The sequence below is a fragment of the Nerophis lumbriciformis genome, linkage group LG05 (assembly GCF_033978685.3).
Source record: "Nerophis lumbriciformis linkage group LG05, RoL_Nlum_v2.1, whole genome shotgun sequence".
NCBI classification, from domain to species: domain Eukaryota; kingdom Metazoa; phylum Chordata; class Actinopteri; order Syngnathiformes; family Syngnathidae; genus Nerophis; species Nerophis lumbriciformis.
In genome coordinates, this window is record NC_084552.2 from 58,423,709 (window position 1) to 58,435,730 (window position 12,022).

Consider the following 12,022-nt stretch of genomic DNA (forward strand, 5'->3'; position numbering starts at 1 on the left):
TTGAGAGCGCTTTATAGGCGGAATAGAGCGACTTTCATTGGCTCCATTGTTAACCAAATCATTGATATCATGTCTAAATGAAACAGAATTGGTGGGAACTACTTTTTCTTCCGCCTGTGCAAGTGCAGTGGCACACAGTCTGTTGTGCTCAGTCATTCAGTCTGTCCTTTGTTTAGGAAAAATTACCGGAAATTAAAATTAAGCCACTTTTTAAAAATTTTATTAGAAACATTAAGTATATGTATATAATGCCTCGAGGAGCTGGATGAAGAGGCTGGGGAGGGGGAAGCCTGGGCTTTTCTGCTTAGGCTGCTGCCCCCGCGACCTGACCTAGGATTATGTATATTTGCACAAAGTATTTTATTGGACCAGTACTGACGATAACAGCCTGAGTTTACTCGGTATCAGTTCGGAAAGAAAATCAGTGAGAAATTTAGTATTTTTAAGAAAGAAAAGTAAAGTAAAGGAAATTAAATGATCTCAAATATACCTACAAACGAGGCAATAGTACATACAGCTAGCCTAAATAGCATGTTAGCATCGATTAGCTTGCAGTCATGCACTGACCAAACATGCCTGATTCGCAATCCACACAAGTCAATAACATCAACAAAGCTTACCTTTGTAGATTCACGCACAGCATAAAACGTTTGGTGGACAAAATGAGACAATCAGTGAGAAATTTGGTATTTTTAAGAAAGAGAAGCGAAAAAGGAAAAGTTGAAAATAAAAACAGGTGAAAAACAAAAACAATTAAAGCGTTCAAAAACATGATTATTGGCATCAAAAACATGTCATGATACCAAAAAAATATCCACCCAAAATATTGTATTTTTTAAATATTTGTATTTATGTGTTGCCAAAACTTGTTTTGGCTCCGTAGCTGTCTGAAAAATGTGGTTGCCAGAGCCTGAGACGAAAGGACAAAGAAGTTGCAACAGACTAGCCGTGCTTTTTAAGTACGGTACCATTTTTTATTTGGTTTTCTGGGCCAAGTCTGTCAGACGCGTGAATAAAATGTTGATTTTTCTAAAGCAAGCGCTCCATTTTACGAGTGACCTTTACGGCTCAGAGGGGACCGGGAGCCACCAATTAGCGCTGCCGAGGGGCCGCGGAGGAAGACGCGCATCCTCAATCAGCGCAGGTCGGGGTACGATGCACTGAAGATGATGGTACGCGGAGAAGGACGTGACCTCATTGAAGGTAAATATAGGAGGAAAATAGCGGATAGGACGGCACTTTATTGTCATTGCGTTTGAAAGGTAGACCAAAATTACCATTTTTAGCATTTTTTAACAGATAAGGAACGCGCTGATGGGTCGTCTTTAAGGCGGCGCCCCGTAAAAGGTGGGAAAAGGTGAACACAGGCGGAGGTGGATGAGTAAAACAAAAAAAAGTTGATCCCAGACTTGGCTACCATAAGGGGGGCCTTAGTCGGGGGCCAGGAAAAAAAACAAAAAAACGTGTGTGTAAGCCTGCAGTGTGTCTCTGTTCCGCGACCTTGGTGTGCTCTAGAAAATGGGATAACACAGCCCGTCTGTCCTCTAAAACGGTCCTCGAGGGAGAATCTCGACGCCGCTTGCAGCCATGGGAAACAATCCAGATTAGAATGTTTGTGTTTGACCGTGCGGAAACAAATTTAAACATTTCACTCTAATTGTCTATTTCTGGTCCTCAAATTCATTATACTTCGCCATGCAGCGCAGACGGCGTCTCCAAGATGTTTTCTGGTTTGTGATTTTGTCCAAAATCACAGGAGTCTAAGAGACCAGAGTTCTGCCAACATCCTTTAATCATTTGTGGCAGCTTTAGGGTCCCTTGAACGGCTGCCAGCATCTTCCAAATATGTCGATACACCAGGGCAATGCTTACTCCAATCACCGTTTAGATATTATTTTAACGTTCTTTGGCTGGTTTTATGGACTCGTTCTGCTTCAGTACAATGCAGACTTGCAGTTCTACGCTCAAACTGCTTCGTCAAGTAGGCTACACACACTGTCATGTTTTAGACCATCTCTTTTATCTTCAGTCGATAAATATCATCCACTTCTTCTTCTTCAGCGCGGTCCTTCACTCTCACGCTCATTGTTCCCATGGCTGTTAAAACTGAGTTATGTTTTGCTACATGAAAGTGAAGCAGCTAGCGAGTGAGAAAGCGGATGTTTTGGGCGGATCTTACTGGGTACACGGGGACATTCGCTACATTTTTGCTCAAAACCTACAGCATAACAAATAGTGGTTTGTATGCTTGTGAGCTGGGGCCCTCGGACTGTATGGCCAGGTAGCACTGTACTGTGTACTAAGTGTTTACAAAAAGAATAACTTTTACCTTTTTATCCTGCCAACTTTCTTCTGGGCATCCCGCTCATGTCTTTAAAAACTTAAATTCTTAAGGTCTGGTACTCCTGCTAGTCTGGCTAACACTTCCTGCTAGCCTAGCTAACACTTCCTGATAGCCTGGCTAACACTTCCTGATAGCCTAGCTAATACTTCCTGATAGCCTGGCTAACACTTCCTCTTAGCCTAGCTAATACTTCCTGATAGCCTGGCTAACACTTCCTGATAGCCTAGCTAATACTTCCTGATAGCCTGGCTAACACTTCCTCTTAGCCTAGCTAATACTTCCTGATAGCCTGGCTAACACTTCCTGATAGCCTGGCTAACACTTCCTGTAAGCCTGGGTAACACTTCCTGATAGCCTAGCTAATACTTCCTGATAGCCTGGCTAACACTTCCTGTTAGCCTAGCTAATACTTCCTGATAGCCTGGCTAACACTTCCTGATAGCCTAGCTAACACTTCTTGATAGCCTAGCTAACACTTCCTGAGTCTGGCTAACACTTCCTGATAGCCTAGCTAACACTTCCTCCTAGCCTAGCTAACACTTCCTGATAGCCTGGCTAACACTTCCTGATAGGCTAGCTAACACTTCCTGGTAGCCTGGCTAACACTTCCAGTTAGCCTGGCTAACACTTCCTGATAGCCTAGCTAACACTTCCTGTTAGCCTGGCTAACACTTCCTGATAGCCTGGCTAACACTTCCTGATAGCCTCGCTAACACTTCCTGATAACCTAGCTAACACTTCCTGTTAGCCTGGCTAACACTTCCTGATAGCCTGGCTAACACTTCCTGATAACCTAGCTAACACTTCCTGTTAGCCTGGCTAACACTTCCTGATAGCCTGGCTAACACTTCCTGATAGCCTGGCTAACACTTCCTGATAGCCTCGCTAACACTTCCTGATAGTCTGGCTAACACTTCCTGATAGCCTGGCTAACACTTCCTGATAGCCTAGCTAACACTTTTTTTGACAAATTTTTGACTTTTTATCTCATAATTACGACTTTGTTTTTATCTTGTAATCTTGATTTATTATGTCACGGTTTTGACTTTCACCTCATAATTTAATCTCATATTTTTGACTTTTGATCTAATAGTTATTGATTCAGAACATGCAAAAAAAGCAATGCAAAAAATGTTGACCTTTTATCTCATAATTATGTCTTTTTATCAAATAATTAGGACTTTTTATTTAATGATTTTACCTTTTTATCTCATATTTTTAACGTTTTATCTCAAAATGATTGATTCTGAACATGTTATATATTTAAAAAATGAAAAAATTGTTTGACCTTTTATCTCATAATTATGTCTTTTTGTGTTATAATCATGATTTTTTTTTTGTCAATATTTTCAATTTTACCTCATAATTTAAGGTTTTTATCAAATAATTGATTCTTTATTTAATGATTTCGACTTCTTATCTCATATTTTTGACTTTTTATCTCATAATTATTGATTCAGAACATGTTATTTATGGAAAAATGCACATTTTTGACTTTTTATCTCATAATTACAACGTTTTATCTTGTAATCTTGATTTATTATGTCACGGTTTTAACTTTCTCCTCATAATTTCAAATTTTTATCAAATTATTTTGACATTTAATCTCATAATTTTGACTTTTGATCTAATAGTTATTGATTCAGAACATGCAAAAAAAGCAATGCAAAAAATGTTGACCTTTTATCTCATAATTATGTCTTTTTATCAAATAATTAGGACTTTTTATTTAATGATTTTACCTTTTTATCTCATATTTTTAACGTTTTATCTCAAAATGATTGATTCTGAACATGTTATATATTTAAAAAATGAAAAAATTGTTTGACCTTTTATCTCATAATTATGTCTTTTTGTGTTATAATCATGATTTTTTTTTTGTCAATATTTTCAATTTTACCTCATAATTTAAGGTTTTTATCAAAAAGTTGATTCTTTATTTAATGATTTCGACTTCTTATCTCATATTTTTGACTTTTTATCTCATAATTATTGATTCAGAACATGTTATTTATGGAAAAATGCACATTTTTGACTTTTTATCTCATAATTACAACGTTTTATCTTGTAATCTTGATTTATTATGTCACGGTTTTAACTTTCTCCTCATAATTTCAAATTTTTATCAAATCATTTTGACATTTAATCTCATAATTTTGACTTTTGATCTAATAGTTATTGATTCAGAACATGCAAAAAAAGCAATGCAAAAAATGTTGACCTTTTTTCTCATAATCATGTATTTTTATGTTATAATCATGATTTTTTTATGTCATGATCCCAATTTTGAGTTTTTATCAAATAATTAGGACTTTTTATTTAATGATTTTACCTTTTTATCTCATATTTTTAACGTTTTATCTTAAAATGATTGATTCTGAACATGTTATATATTTAAAAAATGAAAAAAATGTTTGACCTTTTATCTCATAATTATGTCTTTTTGTGTTATAATCATGATTTTTTTTGTCAATATTTTCAATTTTACCTCATAATTTAAGGTTTTTATCAAATAATTGATTCTTTATTTAATGATTTCGACTTCTTATCTCATATTTTTGACTTTTTATCTCATAATTATTGATTCAGAACATGGTATTTATGGAAAAATGCACATTTTTGACTTTTTATCTCATAATTACAACATTTTATCTTGTAATCTTGATTTATTATGTCACGGTTTTGACTTTCACCTCATAATTTCAAGTTTTTATCAAATAATGATGACATTTAATCTCATATTCTTGACTTTTGATCTAATAGTTATTGATTCAGAACATGCAAAAAAAGCAATGCGAAAAATGTTGACCTTTTTTTCTCATAATCATGTATTGTTATCTTATAATCATGATTATTTTTATGTCATGATCTCAATTTTGAGTTTTGTCAAATAATTAGGACTTTTTATTTAATTATTTTACCTTTTTATCTCATATTTTTAACTTTTTATCTCAAAATGATTGATTCTGAACATGTTATATATTTAAAAAAAAATAAAACATGTTTGACCTTTTATCTCATAATTATGTTTTTTTTATCTTATAATCATGATTTTTTTTTGTCAATATTTTCAATTTTACCTCATAATTTAAGGTTTTTATCAAATAATGGATTCTTTATTTAATGATTTTGACTTCTTATTTCAAATTTTGACTTTTTATCTCATAATTATTGATTCAGAACATGTTATTTATGTAAAAATGCACATTTTTGACTTTTTATCTCATAATTACAACTTTTTATCTTACAATCATGATTTTTTTCTAATGTCATGATCTCAAATTTGAGTTTTTATCAAATAATTATGACTTTTTATTTAATGATTTTAACTTTTTATTCCATATTTTTTACTTTTTTTCTCAAAATTATTGATTCTGAACATGTTATATATTTAAAAAATGAAAACATTTTTTTTTTACCTTTTATCTCATAATTATGTATTTTTATCTTATAATTATGATTTTGACTTTCCCCTCAATTTCGAGTTTCTATCAAAAAATGGATTCTGTATTTAATGATTTCGACTTCTTATCTCATATTTTTGACTTTTTATCTCATAATTATTGAGAACATGTAAATATGTAAAAAATGCACATTTTGTGACCTTTTACCTCATAATTACAACATAACATAACATACAACTTAATTTATTATGTCACGATTTTGACTTTCACCTCATCAATTAGAGTTGTTCTTTTTAATAATGACATTTTATCTCATATTTTAGACTTTTTATCTCATAGTTATTGATTCAGAACATGTTATGTATGTAAAAAAATGCAAAAAAATGTTTACCTTTTATCTCATAATCATGTACTTTTATTTTATAATCATGATTTTTTTATGTCATGATTTTGATTTTCACCTAAATCATGAGTTTTTATCAAATAATTATGACTTTTTATTTAATGATTTTGACATTTTAATCTCATATTTTTTACTTTTTATCTCATAATTATTGATTCTGAACATGTTATATATGTAAACAATGAAAACACTTGACCTTTTATCTCATTATTATGTCTTTTTAGCTTATAATCATGATTTTTTTCATGTCATGATTTTGACTTTCCCCTCAATTTCGAGTTTTTATCAAATAATTATGACTTTTTATTTAATGATTTTGACTTTTTATCTCATTTTTTTTTTTACTTTTTATCTCATAATTATTGATTCTGAACATGTTATATATGTAAACAATGAAAACACTTGACCTTTTATCTCATTATTATGTCTTTTTAGCTTATAATCATGATTTTTTATGTAATGATTTTGACTTTCCCCTCAATTTTGAGTTTTTATCAAATAATTATGACTTTTTTTTATAATGATTTAGACTTTTTATCTCATATTTTTTACTTTTTATCTCATAATTATTGATTCAGAACATGTTATATGTGTAAAAAAAATGCAAAAAAAATGTTTACCTTTTATCTCATAATCATGTATTTTTATTTTATAATCATGATTTTTTATGTCATGATTTTGATTTTCACCTAAATTATAAGTTTTTATCAAATAATTGACTTTTTATTTAATGATTTTGACTTTTTATCTCATTTTTTTTTTACTTTTTATCTCATAATTATTGATTCTGAACAGGTTATATATGTAAACAATGAAAACACTTGACCTTTTATCTCATTATTATGTCTTTTTAGCTTATAATCATGATTTTTTATGTAATGATTTTGACTTTCCCCTCAATTTTGAGTTTTTATCAAATAATTATGACTTTTTTTTATAATGATTTAGACTTTTTATCTCATATTTTTTACTTTTTATCTCATAATTATTGATTCAGAACATGTTATATATGTAAAAAAAATGCAAAAAAATGTTTACCTTTTATCTCATAATCATGTATTTTTATTTTATAATCATGATTTTTTTATGTCATGATTTTGATTTTCACCTAAATTATAAGTTTTTATCAAATAATTGACTTTTTATTTAATGATTTTGACTTTTTATCTCGTATTTTTTACTTTTTATCTCATAATTATTGATTCTGAACATGTTATATATGTAAACAATGAAAACACTTGACCTTTTATCTCATTAGTATGTATTTTTAGCTTAAAATCAGGATTTTTTTATGTAATGATTTTGACTTTCCCCTCAATTTTGAGTTTTTATCAAATAATTATGACTTTTTATTTAATGATTTTGACTTTTTAATCTCATATTTTTTACTTTTTTATCTCATAATTATTGATTCTGAACATGTTATATATGTAAACAATGAAAACACTTGACCTTTTATCTCATTAGTATGTATTTTTAGCTTATAATCATGATTTTTTATGTAATGATTTTGACTTTCCCCTCAATTTTGAGTTTTTATCAAATAATTATGACTTTTTATTTAAGGATTTTGACTTTTTATCTCATTTTTTTTTTACTTTTTATCTCATAATTATTGATTCTGAACATGTTATATATGTAAACAATGAAAACACTTGACCTTTTATCTCATTATTATGTCTTTTTAGCTTATAATCATGATTTTTTCATGTCATGATTTTGACTTTCCCCTCAATTTCGAGTTTTTATCAAATAATTATGACTTTTTTTTATAATGATTTAGACTTTTTATCTCATATTTTTTACTTTTTATCTCATAATTATTGATTCAGAACATGTTATATATGTAAAAAAATGCAAAAAAATGTTTACCTTTTATCTCATAATCATGTATTTTTATTTTATAATCATGATTTTTTATGTCATGATTTTGATTTTCACCTAAATTATAAGTTTTTATCAAATAATTGACTTTTTATTTAATGATTTTGACTTTTTATCTCATATTTTTTATTTTTTATCTCATAATTATTGATTCTGAACATGTTATATATGTAAACAATGAAAACACTTCACCTTTTATCTCATTATTATGTCTTTTTAGCTTATAATCATGATTTTTTATGTAATGATTTTGACTTTCCCCTCAATTTTGAGTTTTTATCAAATAATTATGACTTTTTTATAATGATTTAGACTTTTTATCTCATATTTTTTACTTTTTATCTCATAATTATTGATTCTGAACATGTTATATATGTAAACAATGAAAACACTTGACCTTTTATCTCATTATTATGTCTTTTTAGCTTATAATCATGATATTGTATGCAATGATTTTGACTTTCCCCTCAATTTCGAGTTTTTATCAAATAATTATGACTTTTTATTTAATGATTTTGACTTTTTATCTCGTTTTTTTTTACTTTTTATCTCATAATTATTGATTCTGAACATGTTATATATGTAAACAATGAAAACACTTGACCTTTTATCTCATTATTATGCATTTTTATCTTATAATCATGATTTTTTTTATGTAATGATTTTGACTTTCCCCTCAATTTTGAGTTTTTATCAAATAATTATGACTTTTTATTTAAGGATTTAGACTTTTTATCTCATATTTATTACTTTTTATCACATAATTATTGATTCTGCACATATTATATATGTAAACAATGAAAACACTTGACCTTATCCCTCATTATGTATTTTTATCATATAATCATGATTTTTTTTATGTCAGGATTTTGACTTTCCCCTCAATTTCGAGTTTTTATCAAATAATTATGACTTTATATTTAATGATTTTGACTTTCCCCTCAATTTCGAGTTTTTATCAAATAATTATGACTTTATATTTAATGATTTTGACTTTCCCTTCAATGTCGAGTTATCAAATAATTATGACTTTATATTTAATGATTTTGAGTTTTTATCTCATATTTTTTTTACTTTTTATCTCATAATTATTGAGTCTGAACATGTTATATATGTAAAACAAAAATATGCACCAGAGCTAGGTACAGTAGGAACAAGCTTCATAAGTGCCAATTCCTGTGTGGATCTCGCATGAGAGGACGATGGGGAGTTAATAATTTTGCAATGCAGTCTGCTGAAAATATGGAAAGCGCATAACTGACGCGGTGGTCAAATTTAGAATTGCCACAAATCACCTTTTAGGGTATTCAACACTCTACTGCCGTCTAAACTGGAATTTGTCACGTTTCATGTGTCGGGTAAACTGCAACAAATGGAGCCATACGAGCCCCCTTTCTACTGTACAAAGGAACATTCAAACATGCTTCTTGAGTTCAGATGCTAAAGAAATACTGCAGATTCTCAACTCCAGTCCAGTGCATTTATGAAAAATGGCGCGCACGTGCACTGGGAGGAGTATGGCCGAGCAAGCACGCTAACAATGTGGTCAAGGGCAGGCATAACAATGAATTGATTGTCCTCTGAGCGTGTCATAATGAATGGGAATCCGACTGCGCCGTGTGTTTGACCAATCGATACAGCTATGAATTACCAACAGCATCCAAGTGATTGATCACGTTCGTTTTCATTACCGCCAAATTCAAGCTTGGATCAATTATGAATATCTTTTATAGTCTTTTTTTAGGCGTCATTAAAAAGGCCCCGGAGTGAAATTAAGAGTGTTAAAACTGGAATGAATTGTCCAACATTTGTCAGAATTGCCGAAGAGCGGCACATGCGGCGCCGTCCTATGGAGCTGCATTAAGCTTTCATGAAAGCCAAAGTTAATTAGATATGATGACTGAACTCCCAAGATTGTAATTAGCCAAACGGCGTGACTGCTCTCCTGTAATTAAATGTCATTTTCCCTCAGTTCACTGAGCCTGAAAAAAGGGAAGTGTGGTCACATTCGGAGCTCTTGTGGAAGTCGCCAAGAAAAAAAAAGGAGGTTTTCGGAGTCTATTTTTACAGCTGCGTGTGACATTTAGGTGGAGTGTTTGGCCGTGTAGTAGCAGTGTAAACACTCAAGGTGAAAGTGTGAAGGTGGAAGACTGCGCCCGCAGACCAAAATGAGGAAATGTCAGATTACACCCTGATGTGTGTGGATAACCCCGGGAAGGGAGAGGGGAAGCCGGGCCGACGCGGCGCCGCACACGGCCGCTCTGTTGTCATGCCGGGGAGTCAAACCTGCAGGAGGCAAACTGTTGACTGACATCAGAGGACGAGGCAGACGACGACGTCTCTGACTGCACAACATCTGCTGGGGAGATAGCACATCACACGCCTGATTCCTCATCGCCTTCATGTTGCCTGTCATGAAAAACAATGAAAAAGTAATTTAGTTAAAAGCATTAAAAAAAATTCAAAATAACAAAAATTAGAACAAGAAAATAAATACATAAATTAAGAAATAAATAGTAATGATAGAATCACCAAAATAAGTACAAACAAAAATAAAGTTGGTATAATATCCAAATACACTTTATTTATACAGTACTATTAAACAAACTGTTTTAATGTGCTGCACATAAAAAAATTAAATAAATAAATAAATAATTAATTAAAATCAATTTAAAAAAAATAATAATGTTATTAATAACACCAACTAAAATAAAGTTTGTATATCCAAATAATTTATATATATGGCACTAATAAACACAAGTAAAATAAAAAGTAATTAAAAGAATAATCATTAATAAAAAACAAAATAATAAAATAAATACAACAATTTAAATATATGACAACTATCATAAAAACTTCAGAATAAGTACAATACAAGTACAATAAAGTTGGTATAATATCCAAATACAAACCCCGTTTCCATATGAGTTGGGAAATTGTGTTAGATGTAAATATAAACGGAATACAATGATTTGCAAATCATTTTCAACCCATATTCAATTGAATGCACTACAAAGACAACATATTTGATGTTCAAACTTTTTTTTTTTGTTGACAAATAATAATTAACTAAGAATTTCATGGCCACAACACGTGCCGAAGTAGTTGGGAAAGGGCATGTTCACCACTGTGTTACATCACCTTTTCTTTTAACAACACTCAATAAACGATTGGGAACTGAGGAAACTAATTGTTGAAGCTTTGAAAGTGGAATTCTTTCCCATTCTTGTTTTATGTAGAGCTTCAGTCGTTCAACAGTCCGGGGTCTCCGCTGTCGTATTTTACGCTTCATAATGCGCCACACATTTTCGATGGGAGACAGGTCTGGACTGCAGGTGGGCCAGGAAAGTACCCGCACTCTTTTTTTTTACGAAGCCACGCTGTTGTAACACCTGCTGAATGTGGCTTGGCATTGTCTTGCTGAAATAAGCAGGGGCTTCCATGAAAAAGACGGCGCTTAGATGGCAGCATATGTTGTTCCAAAACCTGTATGTACCTTTCAGCATTAATGGTGCCTTCACAGATGTGTAAGTTACCCATGCCTTGGGCACTAATACACCCCCATACCATCACACATGCTGGCTTTTGAACTTTGCGTCGATAACAGTCTGGATGGTTCGCTTCCTTTTTGGTCCGGATGACACGATGTCGAATATTTCCAAAAATTATTTGAAATGTGGACTCGTCAGACCACAGAAAAATGTTCCACTTTGCATGAGTCCATTTTAGATGATCTCAGGCCCAGAGAAGCCGGCGGCGTTTCTGGATGTTGTTGATAAATGGCTTTCGCTTTGCATAGCAGAGCTTTAACTTGCACTTACAGATGTAGCGACCAACTGTATTTAGTGACAGTGGTTTTCTGAAGTGTTCCTGAGCCCATGTGGTGATATCCTTTAGAGATTGATGTCGGTTTTTGATACAGTGCCGTCTGAGGGATTGAAGGTCACAGTCATTCAATGTTGGTTTCCGGTCATGTCGCTTACGTGG